The sequence below is a fragment of the Ornithodoros turicata genome, chromosome 1 (genome assembly GCF_037126465.1).
Source record: "Ornithodoros turicata isolate Travis chromosome 1, ASM3712646v1, whole genome shotgun sequence".
Taxonomy (NCBI): Eukaryota; Metazoa; Arthropoda; class Arachnida; order Ixodida; family Argasidae; genus Ornithodoros; species Ornithodoros turicata.
The window spans coordinates 58478720-58501717 of NC_088201.1; the positions used below are offsets into that span (position 1 = coordinate 58478720).

Below are 22998 nucleotides of genomic sequence, written 5' to 3' on the forward strand. Positions count from 1 at the left end.
ACACATACTATACAAGATATTTGATTGTGGATTCATTGCAAAATTTATTGATCCACATTAAGGAGAAGTGTTGACTACCACACAGCGGTAAGAGTTTAATCACAATTTGAACATGTGTTGCGATTTATGATCAGTGTTGTAGAATGTGTAATTTCACAATACGCAAGCTTTAGGTCCCTCACTTTGACGAGCACTCTTTCATGATGTCAGGGAGATTAATCGAATGGATTGATATTTTCTGTATACACCATAACATAATGCGAATTCTTTATGTCGCGGATATTAAAAGTTACGAATATCTTTCGAACGAAAATTTACTTAAGACTCGAAGAAAGGGTCGCGGGTTCAGGGCAGGGGGTGCCGTAGTTTCGCCCGGGGCTGGGTTCTCAACCCCTCTCTACTACTGACGTCCGCATTTTAATCGGCGTGATGCTGTGCCGACAACAAAGCCATGACGAAACAAGCCTGAACATTAACAACAAGAAAAACACGAAGATACGTGTGTTCGTGTTTTTCATATTGCACATACTCAGACTTGTTTCGTCATGGGTTTCGTCCACCAGCTAGCCTGCGTTTACGCTATTTTATCAATCACGGACGCAAAAGCTTCACTCCATTTATTTTACCGTGTTATTTCTACTAAAATACACACTTTTTCTTTAAAATAGGCAATTTGTGAATTGGTTTCGTACTGAGACCAATCAAAGACATTGCATATATTAAGGTTTTTTTCTGCATATTTTGGAGATTTTCAGTGCATAGTTGCATGCATATTTCGCGAGTTTTTAGTACATATTTATCGGCGCTCTAGTCGTAGGGGAACGTATCTTGTATTGAAATAGGGATAACGACGAAATTCGCTTTCTGTTTTTGGCAAAAAAATAAAAGGAGAAGAAGCAGCGTTGCGTTGGCTTTGTTCTCTCAGTTCTCTCATGTTCAACAGTTGCCGCTTGCGTCGATCCCTGTCGTATGAATGTGTGTATGAGTGAGCAAAAATGTAAGAGTGAAAGGAGGATGAGTGAGAGAGAGAGAATGGCTTGTCCCTTTAGATGACGCACCCTGGAAGTCGCTAAGAAGGCGTGTTAGCTTAGCTCAATTGGTAGAGCCCTGGACCGGTAATCCAGAAGACGTGGGTTCGAGTCCTACAGCTGGCTAACCTTTTCAGTGACTTTCATCTTTTATTGTGATGGTCATTTGGCGTCACGCAAAAATACATTTTCTGTCACTTTGAACTTTGTTTCATTGACAGTCACGCGCCGTCACGTCGGCCTTGCAGAGCGTCCAATCGTCGTCTTTATCCTCATCTGCTGAAATTTCTTCGTTTATGGACTTCGCGACGAATCTAGGACCCCAAGGCACAATTGTTATTGAAGTTTGAAACCATGTCGCCCATATTATTACGTTCTGAAATTGCTCAATGAATAATGACGGTTAATTGACATTATCCTGGTCTGTGGAACCAAAGTGCCAATGTAGCCAGCTTTCAATCAACGCGCCTTCATTGGCACCTCATTAGAAATCCTGAGTAGAGCATGGCTCTAGTTTAACATTCTTAAAATGCGTTGCGCGAGGAACAAAAAATAGAATAGTATCGATACAATTTAGCTTGTGGTCACGCAAAATATTCTGGCAACAACTGTTTCTCATTTGTGGGGATCACATGCCGCTACTTTTGAAATTATCCGAGCAACACACTTCAAGCCACGCACAAAAGAAATGGGTTTTATGGACCACGAAGTAGATAATGACAGAGGACGCGGCAGTTTAAATAAAAGACACAATACTTGATAGGGAGCAATATGTATGGTGTACGTTAGGCGCCTTGAATAGATTACAAATGCATAGTGAGTTGCCGCTGAGTATGCCCCTCACCGTTACAGGAGTATTACGCTCCCTTTTACGCCAGGCGCGGAGTGTATGACTTAGGAAACGATTCTGGATATTAACAATTCGGTCTTCCAATACATTACGACAATACACGTACCACGGACCTCAGGTTAAAATCCTAGGAGTAGTTTTTGACAGTGTAAGGGTCCCAGCTGTCGACTGGCCTCGAGTATTCAGCCGCTGTAGTGCTGTGCTGCGTGAGCTTAAATTTGTTGATCTGCAATCCGATTGCTTTTCGGGCACGACTGTTAGCAGCATGGTATTACAGTCGCTTGTGGTTTTTAGCGGCTGTGTCATCCCCACCAGCGCTAATACGAGCTGCTGTCACACGACACGCGTTCCGCTTTCTGTGGGGCGGATCCATTGAATGGGTCTGTAGGTCTCAACTGCACGGAAGCCGTGATCTGCGTAGCTTGGGAGCACCAGCTGTGCCAGAAAAGCACTTGGCGCTTCAATCGCAGGTTCTCTTTGAGGCGCTCCGTGCGTCGGGGCTCCTGGCCTCCGGGTTAGTGCAGTATTTTCTAGGATACGCCGCCATGTGGTTCCTAGAGAGTCCTGAGCTTCGCCCCAGGGCGGAAATACTCCCTGCTGTTGCTGTTGTGCGGCCCTTGCGTGTCCAACGCACAGCTGAAGACATTTCCTTGTGGAGCGTCTGTGATTTCTACGCCAGCAGCGCCAACGAAATTCCCCTGGCGGCGTATCACTGCAGGCTGGCTCGATGCACGTCGCGCTTCCAGTGGAAGCTGGCCCATGGTGTCCTTCCACTGCGTGAACGTTTGCACCTTTTCTGGATATGTCGCACGGACGGTTGTCCGTGTCTTGTGGCATGTCTGAGACTGCAGAGCATTGTTTTTTTGTTTGTTTTTTTTGCGATGCCATATTCTACTTTTACTGTGGAGTTAAGTGGCGTTCGAACGAAAATTTACTTAAGACTCGAAGAAAGGGTCACCCGGGTCGACGAACCCGTTTCCGGAAAAAGCAACACGCTCGCGTGCGGTACCGCGTTAACGCGTCGGGCGCAGAATTGCGTTCGGTTTCGGGTACGGCATTATGGAAACGCGGCCCGGCGTGTAGCCGAAACGTCTTCGACGACTCGGGTGACCCTTTCTTCGAGTCTTAAGTAAATTTTCGTTCGAAAGATATTCGTAACTTTTAATATCCGCCACATAAAGAATTCGCATTATGTTATAGTGTATACAGAAAATATCAATCCATTCGATTAAATTCCCTGACATCATGAAAGAGTGCTCGTCAAAGTGAGGGACCTAAAGCTTGCGTATTGTGAAATTACACATTCTACAACACTGATCATAAATCGCAACACATGTTCAATTTGTGATTAAAGTCTTACCGCTGTGTGGTATTCAACACTTCTCCTTAATGTCGATCGATAAATTTTAGCAATGAATCCACAATCAAATATCTTGTATAGTATGTGTGAGTATATGCACAACTTTTTAATCTATATCTTTAGAAAAATGCAAGAAATAGCATGCAGTTTTGATTTTGAAAATTTAAAGAAGAAAATTATCTTTAGTGTGGAATTTGCGTGTTACAATGTTATGAGCTAAAGACTTATAAAATTAAAGTATGACCTTTCCATTTGTAGTGCCCAGATGCCATGACACTAAAATAATGTGACAGGTTTTCTGTATGGTTACGGGAAATCTCAAGTATATTTTGTGAATTGGATCTACGTTTATGTGTGACCTGCGCTGATCTGGTTATTATAATTAATATAACATATCTTCCATTGTGTTTATGCATAACGCTCATCTTCACTGTACATTGGTTAAGCACTTCTGATGGCTGTTGTGTGATCCGCTTCTCCCAAAATCTGATTGCCACTTGAAAATTATTTCATATACGTTTGTGTGCCGTGTGTTATGAAGATTATGTGATTAGAAACGTAGACTTGGCCTGTACGTCGTGCTCGTAAAATCGTTCGTTTGCATTGTGGCATCTGATAATAGATTCGCTTTTCGCGAAGGCTTCGTATTATCTCCCAGGCAGTGAACCCAATGCGATTGTAAAAGTTGTCGCGAACGACCCGCCGCAATCAGTTATCTTGCCTTATTTCCCGTTTTGCCATATCTTGACCCCCACTGCAAGCCTTGGACGGCTCCTGTTTCCTACTCATACAAATGGACAACTGTGTTGACAAAAATATTTATTTATTTGTTCCGCACTCCAATCGGTTGCTTGTCAAAGACGCCTTTTCTTCTTCTTTTACTATGTCTGGGCTAGTGCAACTGATTGAGAAAAATACATGCACTGTGGAATTTAATTCGTGAAATATGATAAGTTTTCACATGAGATTAGTGATCCTTTTTTTAGACCGATGTATCATATCTCTAAATTCCAATGACCGATCCTTCTCCGGCAATTCTATCCTTCGGGTGTTGAATTTGTACAGAGTGTAGTCGAGTAAAACCTATTTGGCGGTCAGGTCTCATTCCATACGAGAATTCTTACACAAATTGTGGAATATTTCGTTTCCTTAGTGATCATTGTTCTCAGTCTAGCCATGCAAATGTAAAGTGTTTTTCATTGTGATGCGAAGAATTCATTTTAATGATGACAAAGATTACAATTATTGTTTCACTTATACACTTGTTTATTTCGATAAATTACAATTCTATTTCAAACTCTGAAGTTTTCGTTTGTTGTCTTCATTGATGAATTCCGAAGACATTCAATAGTTTATTCTGATTATTGGGCGCTTGAATCCAGCGTTGATTAATGCAGGCGCTATGTTGTCGCCGTGTTTGTATTGCTTCAACAACTTGCACTTTGTCGCGATGAATTTGCAGAGTCTCTTATTGATGCTTCCTTTCTTTGTATGAAGGTTCTTGAATGGCGTACAAGAGAGTATTAGATGAAAATCGTCCGGTGGTCCACCGCAATTGATATGTTTGTTGAGTTTCAACAGGTGATAATACATCAGACCTTGCACGACAATATTGAACTTCTGTTGATTCGACATCGTTGCAGAGACTGGTAGAAGAAAATAATTGCGTTGCCGTGGTAGTTGAATATATCACGTGATGATCACGTGTGAGAGCGCAAGATGGCCAGCTTGATGAGCGCTCACTACACAACCATCGGGTCTCGAAGGAGGCAAACACGTGTTTGCAACCATTATTTGCTCTTCAATAATGCGACTGCCTAGTGTTTTCTTTCCGTCTAGTGTTTTGTGAGTGACCCGCCCAGTTCTACATTCGGTACGCTGCGCCGCAGCGCCCATACACTTTTGCGAAGTTACCTTCAATTAAAAAAATATTATTTGAGTTTAACAAAAAGTACCTCTAAGATTTTTTTGCTACGACTTGCTAGGAAGACGGTGCAGCGAATGACACCTCCATCACTCTTTTATCCCAACCTACTCACACCGAATTTTTCGGTCGAAAATGTGCATTTTGCCGAATTTTTGCAAATCCCCGATTTTTTTACTGCGCCTTACAGTGCACCGGCGGGGCTGGATTTTTTTGTGCTGAAAGTACAGCATGGGGGCTATACGAAAAAAATGTTGAAGGAGAAATTCCAGAACTTTATATTGCAAAAAAATTGGTAAACTTGCACAAACTTTGCAAATTTCGTTCGCGCCACAAGCGTCGAGCCCGTCGAGTGCGATGGTGAAAATTGCTTACATACCGTATAATGAACTCTCCTCTATCAAATAAGACGCTTTCTAGCGTGCTCCGTGCCCTACGTGGGCCATAATACCTGCTTTAACCCACATAGGCGTTCGCCAAGCACTGCATCTTGGAGGGGCTCTGCACCCTATAAATTTCAATTCCGTTAGAAAAGAGTAAAGACCAATGTTCTGTTGCTTTCGGAGTCATAAGGAACCACCAAAAAAGTTCACATAAAATTATAGTGGGGTCGAGCGGCACCTCTGGATCACTGGGCGTGGAATGGTCCAGGAGCAACACAATAGTATTTTAGTAAGTGAGACACCATCCAGCGAAATGCGGTGATGCGCTCTAGGATAAAGAAATACCGCATTAATGTGACATTAATCTAATGTGCAGTAACATGCGACCCTCCAATATCGAATGTTGTTGGAGTTGTAACATGAGTGCGCACAATGCTGTATTGATGAGGGTCTGTATGCAGGTGCTGGGGCTGGCTGGCAAGCTGCTGGAGCTGGTGCTGGTGCTGGAGCAGGCTGGCAAGCTGCCGGAGCTGGTGCTGGGGCTGGTTGGCAACCTTCTGGCGGCCAAGGTGATGCCAGAGGCACGGGCTGGTGGTGAAGAAAGTATGCTGCATCGTAATATCGGAATAACATCGGAACTATAATGCTCAGAAAAAAGGCAAGTACTTTTAATTAATGCTGATTTCAAACACAATCACTTCATAAGCAAATCTTACACGAAAAATGGGGACTCGGAATGGTAGTGGAGACCGTGGCGAAGGACATGTTTGTCGGTATACCTGGTCTTGATCTTCGTTCAGCGCATTTTTGTGCTTCTAACGTTAAATAGACGCAAACCATACGTCTGAACATGATCTACACATAACAATTGGGGAGAAAATATGCCACAAAAAGTGTCCCCACTGTGTCACACACTACAGTGCACGTAGACAGGTCTTCATCGTTATACATGAGAACCAATGCAAGATACTACGTGTTTTTTAATGCCCTTATCCGCCTCCATGTCCACCTAATACTGCACTTCACGTCTTTCAGGTGTCATCAACAAGAGCAAGCTGGGATCGTTTGGGTTTTACCACTTGAACCCTGCTTTTGAACTGCTTCATTATTGAAGCACAGTCACGATACTAATTGTATGCACGGTGCATTGCATGCACTGTGTACACTGTGTTCTGCTTGCTTTGAATAAAGTGAGTCTAGGTAAATGAATATATTTGCTATGTCATTTTTACGGGAAATGTAAACAAGAAAAACCACTGCACTCTTTGGCGGACTGTCAAAAGCATACGTAAGAATGCTGCAGACGAATGGCGGTCCCTGTGCTGTGACCTTACACGATTTGCGTTTTTACTTTATCTTCTCAAATAACGGGCTCAATTTTAGTCGCAGTCTATTCACATAACGCTTACCGATATATCTGACCGTCAGATTGGCACGAAAGACAAGACCAAGCACAGGCTCCAGAAACTGAATAATTGAAGTATCAAAACCTGGTAGACACAAGAAGTGAATGTATGCGGTTGCTTAATGTTAAAGAAAAAAATGACTTTCTGACTTTCTAAATTTTGGTGGTTTAATTGCCAAGCGCGACTGGCTCACATTGTTTAAATTATATATGTTTCTGGACTGGAGGTCTTTAGTATATGCCCTCAGCAGTTTTCAGTAATTTGCAACGCCTCCTCTACTTGACGTCCTGTATATCATCGGCATGGAAGACGTAACCCTACGCTGATTGAACTACTTTACTTCTGTGGGAAGTCACTACACGCTTCCTTTGTCTGCTCATCGTAAAAAACTAAACCGACACCTCCGATCCCCAGCAATACTTTTGCTATCATTGAGTTGTTGCTCACGTGCGCACAAGCACTTTGACGTAACCGGTACCCCTCAAAAGAGCACAGCAATACACGGAGCTCCAGCGCGTGTGTCACAGGAGTCAACAATCAAGACCGTTCACTGGCACGGCGCAAGGAACGGAAAATGCGAACGCTGTTACAGTGCAGAGGAAATCCCAACACTACATACGACGTCCGACTTGAAGCACACAACCCATTTAAATATGGAGAAGGAACCCAGCCAGCAGACCATCGTTGGACCACCTCCTAGTGGTTAGGATGATCGCGGATGACGCCGAGACGGGGAGGTGACACGGGTTCGAATGCCCGCACCTGGTGTGCTGTCTGAGGGTTTCCCTGGGTTTTCCCGGGACACTTTCCAGACGGATGTCGGCACTGTTCCCACGTGGCCCTGAAGTCGGCCAACGACGCACACCAACGCCACATTCCCCCCCTCATTCATGCCGTCCTCTCTGCATCTGTCCACGAGTGTATGCCGCTCATAGCCACAGTTGCCTCGCAGCGTTAACACGGAAGAAAATAAATATTGGCCTAGCACCATATTGCACCAATGCCAATATTGGTCCAATGTTGCAAACCCGTGCTCAGCCAATGAAAAATATAGAAAGCAACAATGCGGCAATCCATTTTATAAATGAAAATATACCTTCTCATACCGGGTGTATAGATAGGATGGCCACGAAGTACGGAAGCGCTCGTTCCCCAGTCTCAGCTTCTCCCGTTGCAGTCAAAGTCGGACGCAGAAACCTAAATTCCTGGAATATGGTTTAGGACCCGTGTTCGCTCAAAAGGGTCGACGGCATCGATTGATGCCAGACCTAATACAAGACTTGTGCGGCGACGAGAGAGAAAAGAGCCTTCTCCCTTTGTGCCACTGGGGATGATGTGGAATATCCACTCCGAAAATAAAAGGAACTGTACTTGCCACTTGAAATACGTTTAATGCCGGCGACCCCAGTGCGTCTCCGAACACAGGTACAGCAAACCGCGTCAGCTCGCAACACGAGCACAAGGTGAAAAACAAAATCTCCCAAAAAAGTCTGACACACGCGGTCTCAGTTGCAACTAACCCTGTCACGATATTTTGTTGTGTAAAAACTCCAACCCAGTCAACGGTGGCAAGCGGGAGTGGGGTTGTAAGATCCCTCCCGCTCTGCCATCGGGGTGGTCCCACAGAACTGCGCATCACAGAAAGGTTGGAAAAATATTTCCAGGAGTAGTATACTGCAAATGTATTAAACAATTTGAACTAGAGTTACACGTAAGGTGAGTGTGCCCACAATTGTGTGGCTACATGTTGCACGTGCCGCATGGTAGGACTGTACTGTCACCTACTCCTCCTCCATCTCAGATTAGTGTCCGGTGCCAGCATTACATACTGGGCACCGTAACGACCTCAGAGAAACAGAGGCCTTTGAGGCAGTCGAGGAAGGTCGTCTGGGACTCTTGAGTTGAGGGCTGGCCCAAGGCGTTCTCAGCAAGTCGTACGAAGGGTGCTCACTGGAAAACAGATGGAAAATTGACATGAAAATTGTGTGTCCGAAAATTCAATGTGAATGTCCCCATCCTCAAATTTAAAAATCACAGGTTCGTGCTATCATGTTGTATAGAACGGCATCACTCCTAAAACGTTCTTCCCACCCAGGAGGCCAAATTTCAGCTCTCGCCTGACCACTGCGCGCGTTCCTTGGAGACACGGCAAAGTTCTGCTGAGCGCTGCAGCTTCAGGGGTCCTCCATACTTGGTAGGCTATTTCGGTCGCCAGTAGGACGGATTGGTTAGTTCCATCCGAGGGTGCCAGGGAAAGGAACCGCACACTGCGGTAGGGGATGCTAGCCACTCCGTAAAGCTCTGCAGCTCGCCTAAGAAGGGCCGCGGGTAACACACATTCGGAAAAAGCATGCCGTAACGTCTGATCCTCGCCGCAGATCAGACACCCGAGAGCAAGAGGAGTGCGCACGAGGGAGCGAGTCCGCAGATGGATGAGGCCGTGGGCAAGACGCTGCATGAAGGAGATTCGGCTATGCTTCAAGTACTCCGCCGTGATCCTTTTCCACTGTGGGATAGCCGGATACATGTTGTTGTGCGGCAGACAGTACGGATGGTCTGAGATGAGCAAATCGAAAATGCCGCGGACACCAAGTTCAGACTGGTTAACATTTGGTGACCGGGTCTTCTAGCAAACTATTGCTCTTCCTGCGTTTCGATAGAGAGGAAGAGGGTCGGCGGATCGTGGGACAGTGTGGTCAAGTGGGATGCCCAAGTCACGCAGGTGGATTCCGGCGAAGAATCTGGACAATGCAGAAGGTGACAGGGCTGTCGCTATCCACTGCCTTACACTCTCACTTGACGTGGAAGGCGGTCGCTACTCTAGGCGGTCGTCTATCCTCGGGATGTTCCATACACCTTGCTCTTGGGAAAGCACCTCACCTGTTCTCGGGAAAGCTGAAGAACAGCAAAACGACGCCCCATTAGAAACGAAAAATCGCAGAGTTCAACTGACACCTGAAAACACCGGGATACAGGGAGGATGCTCGCAGCGCCGAACAGAACGGAGCATAGTAGAGTCCGCGCTATTGTTGATGCTCGTCTAGATAAGGGATCCAGGAGCCTTGTATAGAGCAGGATCCTCTTCTCAACTTCTTCGATAGTGCTGGAAATAGTGCCTTAGATAATCCCGGTTGACCTGAAGAGAAAACCCAGGGTCCTGAGCTTTCGAACAGGTTGGATGTCAACACGCTATAAGATTAATGACCCCGTTCACCGCCGAGAAAACGCACTTGCTTCTGTTCAGCTGTCCACCGCAACTGCTGGAATAGTCCTCAGCCACTTCGATGGCTTTCATGACGGACCCTGCACTTGGACCAACAACGGTGACATCATCCGCGAAGGCCAGTACAGATATAGTAGGCTTACAGCCCGGCAGAGGGATGAGGTCTATGGAAACCTTGTGGAGAAGGCGTCGTAGAAGAGGCCCAATTGCCAGGTGATACAGAGCCGGCGAAAGCGGACATGCTTGCCTCCCACGTTGCTTCCTAGGAAAATGGGATGACATGAACCCATCAGTAAATCCTGAGCTGAGGAGTCACGGTATAATGTTTCTATATATTCCCTCACTTTTTCGGAGTGGTAGCACTCCGTGGAGTGTATTGTCATCAAGCAAGATAACTACCTATAGAGGTAGCCCCTTTTACACAAACTCTACCTTACACACCAGATAACAACGCTCCAAAGGGAGATTGCTTTTTGTACGCTCTAAATCGTTTGGCACCTTTAAAGGTGTAAAATAGGTGTATTAACAAAGATCACACCCCTTTCACACCCTACAACTTTGTTTTGGAAGTTCCTGAGGGTGTAACAATGGTGTACTACACCCTCAGGTTAAATATGGTCATAAGTGTGTCGCCTGGGTGTATAAAGGGAGTATGTTTATTTTCGTTCACATGAACAAAAGTAAATATATACAACAACAGGGAACGGGAAATTACATTACAAAAGTGCATGGCGTGGATTTACAACCCGTCTACCATCTGATAATGTATGCAGATTTAGAAGATCTCTTGAGATACTGCTTAAATTTCTTAAAACACATTGCTCCTCATTGCAAGACAGAACAAATACATGACAGTGCTCATCATACTCAACTGCAGTTAATGTTTTATGAGAAAAATGGTATCAGAGTTAATAACATATATGCCTGCAATCTCAACGAACACGGGTAAGTCCTCCTCGGTTCTTTGGCAACAACACACCCAACAGCAAATGTGTTATCATTACCAACTGCACTTTTCACATAGACTATAGATTCTGCGTGAATATCACGGTCATGAATGTAACTCTGAATTGCTTCTGGAGCATGTTGAAGTAGTATCTCCTTGGAACCATCAGTAGATGTGGCATTTCTGATGAAGGGTTGCGACCACACATACATTTGATAAAATTTATGTCTTATTGCTAATGAAAGGGTTATGTTCTTAAAATTTCGAGTTTTTCTAGCAACATCTTTAAAATGCTAGTGTTTCCCTTTGAAACGCATACACCATAGAGCTAGGAGAGGACCAAACATCCTGATGAGTCGCGGTTAATTAACAATGTAATGCATTTTACAGGCGTTAGATATTTGTGGGTACCACACTGGAAATCCTTGAAGAAGCGAATAAATGCAACGTTCTAAGTAATTAACATGCACATGGGGGAGGTGCCTGCTCATGAGAAGGTCTACAATTTCACGAAAGGCTATATACAGCTGCCATGCTTCATTGCCATGCACAGCTGCCATGCCATACATGATTGTCTGTTTGTCGGCTGTGCATGTTTGCACACATTTAATCACCTTGATGTGCATACATATATGGACCTCAATGTGATTATATGCAATATGCTGGTAATTGTGAATACACAGTTACCAGCATATTGCCACGAACCCAGCAGTTTTATTCAGCGTTACACCCTTTACACCCCAATTGCCATGAGGGTGTTAAAATACACCTTAAAAGGTGTGCGCCATGAACATTTTGATTTACACCCTTTAAGGTGTAAAACGATTTAGAGTGTACGTGCTATACCATGCGAACAATCCTGAAGCCCTGGAAGAGTCGCTGCGTGGGTAGTACAATCCTAGTGGGCTTACTAGAACTTGATATGCCACTCACCTTGATCACGATCAAAGAGCCGAGGCGTTGTAAGCCAGCGGCGACAGAACTCCACAGACCCAAATAATGAGAGCTCACGGATGACATGCGCACGCTGCCCGGCTCTCACTGCCTGGAAAATAGCCATGCTCCCAACGTTTGGGCCATCGAAGGTCAGCCGGCACCGGCGAATCAAAATTTGGAAGTTGATTTCTGAGACCAGCAATGCTAACTGCTTCAGCTGGTGGGGGTGGATGGTGAAAGGGCTCGGCGTTGTTGGCCTCACAGAGGTGGGCAACGTCACGACACTGCTTCCGCCCTGCGCGTACGACCGGCAACGGCTCCAGGTACCTTACGGTGGCCCAATCAACTGCTGGGAGCCCAGATATTTGCGCCACTTAACTCCACAGTAAAAGTAGAATATGGCATCGCAAAAAAAAAAAAAACAATGTTCTGCAGTCTCAGACATGCCACAAGACACGGACAACCGTCCGTGCGACATATCCAGAAAAGGTGCAAACGTTCACGCAGTGGAAGGACACCATGGGCCAGCTTCCACTGGAAGCGCGACGTGCATCGAGCCAGCCTGCAGTGATACGCCGCCAGGGGAATTTCGTTGGCGCTGCTGGCGTAAAAATCACAGACGCTCCACAAGGAAATGTCTTCAGCTGTGCGTTGGACACGCAAGGGCCGCACAACAGCAACAGCAGGGAGTATTTCCGCCCTGGGGCGAAGCTCAGGACTCTCTAGGAACTACATGGCGGCGTATCCTAGAAAATACTGCACTAAACCGGAGGCCAGGAGCCCCGACGCACGGAGCGCCTCAAAGAGAACCCGCGATTGAAGCGCCAAGTGCTTTTCTGGCACAGCTGGTGCTCCCAAGCCACGCAGATCACGGCTTCCGTGCAGTTGAGACCTACAGACCCATTCAATGGATTCGCCCCACAGAAAGCGGAACGCGTGTCGTGTGATAGCAGCTTGTATTAGCGCTGGTGGGGATGACACAACCGCTAAAAACCACAAGCGACTGTAATACCATGCTGCTAACTGTCGTGCCCGAAAAGCAGTCGGATTGCAGATCAACAAATTTAAGCTCACGCAGCACAGCACTACAGCGGCTGAATACTCGAGGCCAGTCGACAGCTGGGACCCTTACACTGTCAAAAACTACTCCTAGGATTTTAACCTGAGGTCCGTGGTACGTGTATTGTCGTAATGTATTGGAAGATCGAATTGTTAATATCCAGAATCGTTTCCTAAGTCATACACTCCGCGCCTGGCGTAAAAGGGAGCGTAATACTCCTGTAACGGTGAGGGGCATACTCAGCGGCAACTCACTATGCATTTGTAATCTATTCAAGGCGCCTAACGTACACCATACATATTGCTCCCTATCAAGTATTGTGTCTTTTATTTAAACTGCCGCGTCCTCTGTCATTATCTACTTCGTGGTCCATAAAACCCATTTCTTTTGTGCGTGGCTTGAAGTGTGTTGCTCGGATAATTTCAAAAGTAGCGGCATGTGATCCCCACAAATGAGAAACAGTTGTTGCCAGAATATTTCGCGTGACCACAAGCTAAATTGTATCGATACTATTCTATTTTTTGTTCCTCACGCAACGCATTTTAAGAATGTTAAACTAGAGCCATGCTCTACTCAGGATTTCCAATGAGGTGCCAATGAAGGCGCGTTGATTGAAAGCTGGCTACATTGGCACTTTGGTTCCACAGACCAGGGTAATGTCAATTAACCGTCATTATTCATTGAGCAATTTCAGAACGTAATAATATGGGCGACATGGTTTCAAACTTCAATAACAATTGTGCCTTGGGGTCCTAGATTCGTCGCGAAGTCCATAAACGAAGAAATTTCAGCAGATGAGGATAAAGACGACGATTGGACGCTCTGCAAGGCCGACGTGATGGCGCGTGACTGTCAATGAAACAAAGTTCAAAGTGACAGAAAATGTATTTTTGCGTGACGCCAAATGACCATCACAATAAAAGATGAAAGTCACTGAAAAGGTTAGCCAGCTGTAGGACTCGAACCCACGTCTTCTGGATTACCGGTCCAGGGCTCTACCAATTGAGCTAAGCTAACACGCCTTCTTAGCGACTTCCAGGATGCGTCATCTAAAGGTACAAGCCATTCTCTCTCTCTCACTCATCCTCCTTTCACTCTTACATTTTTGCTCACTCATACACACATTCATACGACAGGGATCGACGCAAGCGGCAACTGTTGAACATGAGAGAACTGAGAGAACAAAGTCAACGCAACGCTGCTTCTTTTCCTTTTATTTTTTTGCCAAAAACAGAAAGCGAATTTCGTCGTTATCCCTATTTCAATACAAGATACGTTCCCCTACGACTAGAGCGCCGATAAATATGTACTAAAAACTCGCGAAATATGCATGCAACTATGCACTGAAAATCTCCAAAATATGCAGAAAAAAACCTTAACATATGCAATGTCTTTGATTGGTCTCAGTACGAAACCAATTCACAAATTGCCTATTTTAAAGAAAAAGTGTGTATTTTAGTAGAAATAACACGGTAAAATAAATGGAGTGAAGCTTTTGCGTCCGTGATTGATAAAATAGCGTAAACGCAGGCTAGCTGGTGGACGAAACCCATGACGAAACAAGTCTGAGTATGTGCAATATGAAAAACACGAACACACGTATCTTCGTGTTTTTCTTGTTGTTAATGTTCAGGCTTGTTTCGTCATGGCTTTGTTGTCGGCACAGCATCACGCCGATTAAAATGCGGACGTCAGTAGTAGAGAGGGGTTGAGAACCCAGCCCCGGGCGAAACTACGGCACCCCCTGCCCTGAACCCTGCGCGTATTTTTCCCTGCGCGGCACGTGTGGGGAGGGTTGTCCGCGCTTATCGGCGGGGGAGGGCTGCGCGTGCGCTCATCATAGCATATTTTTCAGCCTGTGCAAACTTCTTTGCCCATACTTGGGCCGACTTCACATATTTTCCCGATACAGCAGGTGAGCGGTTTACATGCAGATACATGCAAAGAAGGGTCATACACAAAAAAGGACAAGTGAAAATATATTTATTAATGCCATTCAAGTTGAGATATATTTATTAAAGCCAATAGTGCTGGGAATTGTGATGCCAACTTCACCACCTGTAACAGGGCGGTGCTCGGGTGGAGGGTTGCTGTGGTGGGCGGAGCGTGACCGGAGGGCTGCATGCTAACCATTCCACCTGGGCTGACTTCTTTCACCATTTTCCTACTTGGGCCGACTTCCTTCCCGTGACAGGTGGGCGAAGCGTGACCGGAGGGCTACGTGTGCGTGCTTACCCTTCACCCTGGGCTGACTTCTTTCACAATTTTACTACTTGGGCGTCGCGTGGCCGGAGGGCTGCGTGCGCGTTTACCATTCAGCCTGGGCCGCCGACTTTCGTCATTTTTCAACCTGGGCCGCCGACTTTCGTCATTTTTTCAGCCTGGGCCGCCGACTTTCCCCATTTTTTAGCATGGGCCGCCGACTTTCGTCATTTTTCAGCCTGGGTCGACTTCAATCGTAATTTTTCCAGCTACAACAGGTGTGCAGTTTACATGCAAAGGATAACCATACACAAATGTACATGTGAAAATATATTTATTAAAGTCATTAGGAATTATGTTATGACTCTGCGTGAATGGGAAAAAACTTAGCCAAAAATCTGAAATAGAAGGAACACAATACACGTAACAATACTTATTACAGGTATGATACATTAGCATTGAATAGGTATCACAAATCAAACACAATATTTTTATTAGTGGAAGTTTTCAATGAATCAGAATTGATAGCGCATTTAAGATATTCTTAATCAATACGATTACAATCAAAATTACAAATTGTATTATAAAACGTCTAATATTCCTATACGTGAGAACCATCAGTGCAATAGCGGGAAGTTCTGATAGTTGTATGCAGTTAAATGTGAACAGCAGAGACTCTGGAGGACTATGGGACACGAACACAAGAGGAAATAAAATCTATACCAATACAAAGAAGATATTCCACATCACCACATAGCACGCTCCAAGCCAACAAACGGAACAAAGAACGACACGAGCACAAGAGGAAATAAAATCTACACCAATACAAAGAAGATATTCCACTTCACCACATAGCACACTCCAAGCCAACAAACAGAACAAAGAACGACACGAACACAAGAGGAAATAAAATCTATACCAATACAAAGAAGGTATTCCACTTCACCACATAGCACACTCCTAGCCAACAAACAGAACAAAGAACGACACGAACACAAGAGGAAATAAAATCTACACCAATACAAAGAAGATATTCCACTTCACCACATAGCACGCTCCAAGCCAACAAACAGAACAAAGAACGACACGAACACAAGAGGAAATAAAATCTATACCAATACAAAGAAGATATTCCACTTCCCCACATAGCACACTCCTAGCCAACAAACAGGACGACACGAACACAAGAGGAAATAAATCTATACCAATACAAAGAAGATATTCCACTTCACCACATAGCACACTCCTAGCCAACAAACAGGACGACACGAACACAAGAGGAAATAAAATCTATACCAATACAAAGAAGATATTCCACTTCACCACATAGCACACTCCTAGCCAACAAACAGAACAAAGAACGACACGAACACAAGAGGAAATAAAATCTATACCAATACAAAGAAGATATTCCTAATCAAAAAACACAGTAATCTATCATCCAGTAAATCAGATGAAAAAATCAAACTCATCAGAAAATAGACATGTTAAAAACTTCACCATATAGCCCGCTCCTAGCCAACAACCAGATCTAATGATATCTAACCTGCATGATTTGTTGAAGACGGATGCCGATAGATGTATGGAAGACCTCGGAACACGAACACAAGAGGAAATAAAATCTATACCAATACAAAGAAGTTATTCTTAATCAAAACAACATAGTAATCTATCATTCAGAAAATCAAACCCATCACAAATTTAATATTCCTATACGTGAGAACCATCAATGCAATAGCGTGAATATCTGTCATAACATTTCGAGCGCAATAGGGAATCTCAATTTCATATGCCAACATTACTAAACTTTTGATTTCTTATTAAGTGAATAGCATAGACGTAAGGAAATAACGAGAAACAACACAATCAACAGCTACAATTAATAGAGAGCCAAACCTGCGCACCATCCAACACATAGAGAAATAATAGCTAATCAATCTATCAAGGGCGAAATAGCACAGGCTTAACAATATAGCACAGACTTAACGCTGAAGAACAGAGGAACACGCGGCGACACGTAAACATCAACAGAGGAAAATAATCTATCATTGAACTATCATAAAATCAACCAATATACAATTTTCATTCTAACAAACACTACAAACCTTGATGGAGGTATCCAAGACGTAGGAAATATGCACTGTTTTCACTCTTTTCCTCAAAGTCGGGAGACTTTATGTCTCTATCTATATGCCCAAAGCGTTGCGCATGCTTTATCACTCAAAGGGTTAGGGGCTATATTCCTTCGTCCAGCAAACAGAACGCTCTAGAGGTCAGATAAGAGAGAGTTCAAAGGCGATATAGTTTATTGTGCAGCGCAAATAGATGCAGATATCACTCGCTGGGGTCACTATCTTTTCGCATCCTTTCACTGAAACGGAAATCTTTCGTCAAAGTGGTTGACAAGTCGGCTAAGTTTGTAGAGATGCGATATTGTTATTGAAGATGTAGAGAAAGTCCAAATTATTAATTGGTAGCAGCGATACACAATCAAAAACGAGAAACAGATCTAATTACATCAATTTTGTAATATTTTGCAACAGAAATTTCTAATGAACCACACAGAAATATCAAATGTGAAATGCAACTCAGAGTTATGAGGCATTCCCATCTTAGAGGTACTTATGTCATGCGAGTGAACAATTGGAACAAATACAAGACAATAATTATCTCGAGCGGTAAGTTCACAACTCATAGAATATCAGTCGAGTGAATACTTGAAACAAAATCAAAACAATAATTCTCACGACAGGTGGAGATTATAGCATTCTAAACCAGATAATAAAATTTTAATCAATAAAATAAACATAGATATGCTTTTAATTAAGTGTAGATGTGCACTTGAAAACAGAAGAGATTTTCGCTCTACATTGAAAAGGTGGACAGATTTTGTACTCGATACCATAAGTCATGGGAAGATGTGATAAAAAACTGCTTCGAAAAGGAGGAGCCGCGAAACGATTTCCTTATCGCTGCATTTCAATACGTCCTAGACATGGTCGTATTCGGAGATATGGTACAAACTACAGAACTGAAGGTGCAAGAATTTATATGCCGAATCTACAATACTTATAAAAATATCTGCACATCAACGTCGGAAGGGCTGATTAGGATTGATGGCGGACTTTTTGAGGTTTGCCAACGAAGAATTGAAATACACTAGACCAGATGTAATTGTAATCATTGCAATGGGCATTGCGTACATCAAGAAAGCAGTCGGATCAAATTATCATATACAAGCGGTCTATATCGCACGATTCATTACGGATTTTTTTCTTTTAAAATCAAATCAAATCATTACGGATTTGTTGAAATTACACATATCTGAGATGGAAAGTACATAAAATCTTATCACGTGATATATTCAACTACCACGGCAACGCAATTATTTTCTTCTACCAGTCTCTGCAACGATGTCGAATCAACAGAAGTTCAATATTGTCGTGCAAGGTCTGATGTATTATCACCTGTTGAAACTCAACAAACATATCAATTGCGGTGGACCACCGGACGATTTTCATCTAATACTCTCTTGTACGCCATTCAAGAACCTTCATACAAAGAAAGGAAGCATCAATAAGAGACTCTGCAAATTCATCGCGACAAAGTGCAAGTTGTTGAAGCAATACAAACACGGCGACAACATAGCGCCTGCATTAATCAACGCTGGATTCAAGCGCCCAATAATCAGAATAAACTATTTAATGTCTTCGGAATTCATCAATGAAGACAACAAACGAAAACTTCAGAGTTTGAAATAGAATTGTAATTTATCGAAATAAACAAGTGTATAAGTGAAACAATAATTGTAATCTTTGTCATCATTAAAATGAATTCTTCGCATCACAATGAAAAACACTTTACATTTAGCACGGCTAGACTGAGAACAATGATCACTAAGGAAACGAAATATTCCACAATTTGTGTAAAAATTCTCGTATGGAATGAGACCTGACCACCAAATTGGTTTTACTCGACTACACTCTGTACAAATTCAACACCCGAAGGATAGAATTGCCGGAGAAGGATCGGTCATTGAAATTTAGAGATATGATACATCGGTCTAAAAAAAGGATCACTAATCTCATGTGAAAACTTATCATATTTCACGAATTAAATTCCACAGTGCATGTATATTTCTCAATCAGTTGCACTAGCCCAGACATAGTAAAAGAAGAAGAAAAGGCGTCTTTGACAAGCAACCGATTGGAGTGCGGAACAAATAAATAAATATTTTTGTCAACACAGTTGTCCATTTGTATGAGTAGGAAACAGGAGCCGTCCAAGGCTTGCAGTGGGGGTCAAGATATGGCAAAACGGGAAATAAGGCAAGATAACTGATTGCGGCTGGTCGTTCGCGACAACTTTTACAATCGCATTGGGGTTCACTGCCTGGGAGATAATACGAAGCCTTCGTGAAAAGCGAATCTATTATCAGATGCCACAATGCAAACGAAAGATTTTACGAGCACGACGTACAGGCCAAGTCTACGTTTCTAATCACATAATCTTCATAACACACGGCACACAAGCGTATATGAAATAATTTCCAAGTGGCAATCAGATTTTGGGAGAAGCGGATCACACAACAGCCATCAGAAGTGCTTAACCAATGTACAATGAAGATGAACGTTATGCATAAACACAATGGAAGATATGTTATATTAATTATAATAACCAGATCAGCGCAGGTCACACATAAACGTAGATCCAATTCACAAAATATACTTGAGATTTCCCGTAACCATACAGAAAACCTGTCACATTATTTTAGTGTCATGGCATCTGGGCACTACAAATGGAAAGGTCATACTTTAATTTTATAAGTCTTTAGCTCATAACATTGTAACACGCAAATTCCACACTAAAGATAATTTTCTTCTTTAAATTTTCAACATCAAAACTGCATGCTATTTCTTGCATTTTTCTAAAGATATAGATTAAAAAGTTGTGCATATACTCACACATACTATACAAGATATTTGATTGTGGATTCATTGCTAAAATTTATCGATCCACATTAAGGAGAAGTGTTGACTACCACACAGCGGTAAGAGTTTAATCACAATTTGAACATGTGTTGCGATTTATGATCAGTGTTGTAGAATGTGTAATTTCACAATACGCAAGCTTTAGGTCCCTCACTTTGACGAGCACTCTTTCATGATGTCAGGGAATTTAATCGAATGGATTGATATTTTCTGTATACACTATAACATAATGCGAATTCTTTATGTCGCGGATATTAAAAGTTACGAATATCTTTCGAACGAAAATTTACTTAAGACTCGAAGAAAGGGTCGCGGGTTCAGGGCAGGGGGTGCCGTAGTTTCGCCCGGGGCTGGGTTCTCAACCCCTCTCTACTACTGACGTCCGCATTTTAATCGGCGTGATGCTGTGCCGACAACAAAGCCATGACGAAACAAGCCTGAACATTAACAACAAGAAAAACACGAAGATACGTGTGTTCGTGTTTTTCATATTGCACATACTCAGACTTGTTTCGTCATGGGTTTCGTCCACCAGCTAGCCTGCGTTTACGCTATTTTATCAATCACGGACGCAAAAGCTTCACTCCATTTATTTTACCGTGTTATTTCTACTAAAATACACACTTTTTCTTTAAAATAGGCAATTTGTGAATTGGTTTCGTACTGAGACCAATCAAAGACATTGCATATATTAAGGTTTTTTTCTGCATATTTTGGAGATTTTCAGTGCATAGTTGCATGCATATTTCGCGAGTTTTTAGTACATATTTATCGGCGCTCTAGTCGTAGGGGAACGTATCTTGTATTGAAATAGGGATAACGACGAAATTCGCTTTCTGTTTTTGGCAAAAAAATAAAAGGAGAAGAAGCAGCGTTGCGTTGGCTTTGTTCTCTCAGTTCTCTCATGTTCAACAGTTGCCGCTTGCGTCGATCCCTGTCGTATGAATGTGTGTATGAGTGAGCAAAAATGTAAGAGTGAAAGGAGGATGAGTGAGAGAGAGAGAATGGCTTGTCCCTTTAGATGACGCACCCTGGAAGTCGCTAAGAAGGCGTGTTAGCTTAGCTCAATTGGTAGAGCCCTGGACCGGTAATCCAGAAGACGTGGGTTCGAGTCCTACAGCTGGCTAACCTTTTCAGTGACTTTCATCTTTTATTGTGATGGTCATTTGGCGTCACGCAAAAATACATTTTCTGTCACTTTGAACTTTGTTTCATTGACAGTCACGCGCCGTCACGTCGGCCTTGCAGAGCGTCCAATCGTCGTCTTTATCCTCATCTGCTGAAATTTCTTCGTTTATGGACTTCGCGACGAATCTAGGACCCCAAGGCACAATTGTTATTGAAGTTTGAAACCATGTCGCCCATATTATTACGTTCTGAAATTGCTCAATGAATAATGACGGTTAATTGACATTATCCTGGTCTGTGGAACCAAAGTGCCAATGTAGCCAGCTTTCAATCAACGCGCCTTCATTGGCACCTCATTGGAAATCCTGAGTAGAGCATGGCTCTAGTTTAACATTCTTAAAATGCGTTGCGCGAGGAACAAAAAATAGAATAGTATCGATACAATTTAGCTTGTGGTCACGCAAAATATTCTGGCAACAACTGTTTCTCATTTGTGGGGATCACATGCCGCTACTTTTGAAATTATCCGAGCAACACACTTCAAGCCACGCACAAAAGAAATGGGTTTTATGGACCACGAAGTAGATAATGACAGAGGACGCGGCAGTTTAAATAAAAGACACAATACTTGATAGGGAGCAATATGTATGGTGTACGTTAGGCGCCTTGAATAGATTACAAATGCATAGTGAGTTGCCGCTGAGTATGCCCCTCACCGTTACAGGAGTATTACGCTCCCTTTTACGCCAGGCGCGGAGTGTATGACTTAGGAAACGATTCTGGATATTAACAATTCGGTCTTCCAATACATTACGACCTGCCGACCTTCCATTTGATGCCAATACACTCTCTCATTACGACAATACACGTACCACGGACCTCAGGTTAAAATCCTAGGAGTAGTTTTTGACAGTGTAAGGGTCCCAGCTGTCGACTGGCCTCGAGTATTCAGCCGCTGTAGTGCTGTGCTGCGTGAGCTTAAATTTGTTGATCTGCAATCCGATTGCTTTTCGGGCACGACTGTTAGCAGCATGGTATTACAGTCGCTTGTGGTTTTTAGCGGCTGTGTCATCCCCACCAGCGCTAATACAAGCTGCTATCACACGACACGCGTTCCGCTTTCTGTGGGGCGGATCCATTGAATGGGTCTGTAGGTCTCAACTGCACGGAAGCCGTGATCCGCGTGGCTTGGGAGCACCAGCTGTGCCAGAAAAGCACTTGGCGCTTCAATCGCGGGTTCTCTTTGAGGCGCTCCGTGCGTCGGGGCTCCTGGCCTCCGGGTTAGTGCAGTATTTTCTAGGATACGCCGCCATGTGGTTCCTAGAGAGTCCTGAGCTTCGCCCCAGGGCGGAAATACTCCCTGCTGTTGCTGTTGTGCGGCCCTTGCGTGTCCAACGCACAGCTGAAGACATTTCGTTGTGGAGCGTCTGTGAGCGTTGTTATCTGGTGTGTAAGGTAGAGTTTGTGTAAAAGGGGCTACCTCTATAGGTAGTTATCTTGCTTGATGACAATACACTCCACGGAGTGCTACCACTCCGAAAAAGTGAGGGAATATATAGAA

General features: G+C 43.6%; 3 non-coding genes across 3 annotated transcripts; 2 read left to right on the forward strand and 1 right to left on the reverse strand.

Annotated features, from left to right (window-relative positions):
- Positions 1-1081: 1081 nt before the first annotated feature.
- On the forward strand, positions 1082-1154 carry Trnat-ggu (transfer RNA threonine (anticodon GGU)). Its single transcript has one exon. It is a non-coding gene; the product is annotated as a tRNA-Thr (tRNA).
- Positions 1155-14060: 12906 nt separating this feature from the next.
- Trnat-ggu (transfer RNA threonine (anticodon GGU)) lies at positions 14061-14133 on the reverse strand. Its single transcript has one exon. It is a non-coding gene; the product is annotated as a tRNA-Thr (tRNA).
- A 7229-nt stretch (positions 14134-21362) lies between these two features.
- On the forward strand, positions 21363-21435 carry Trnat-ggu (transfer RNA threonine (anticodon GGU)). The gene has a single exon. It is a non-coding gene; the product is annotated as a tRNA-Thr (tRNA).
- The last annotated feature ends 1563 nt before the right edge of the window (positions 21436-22998 follow it).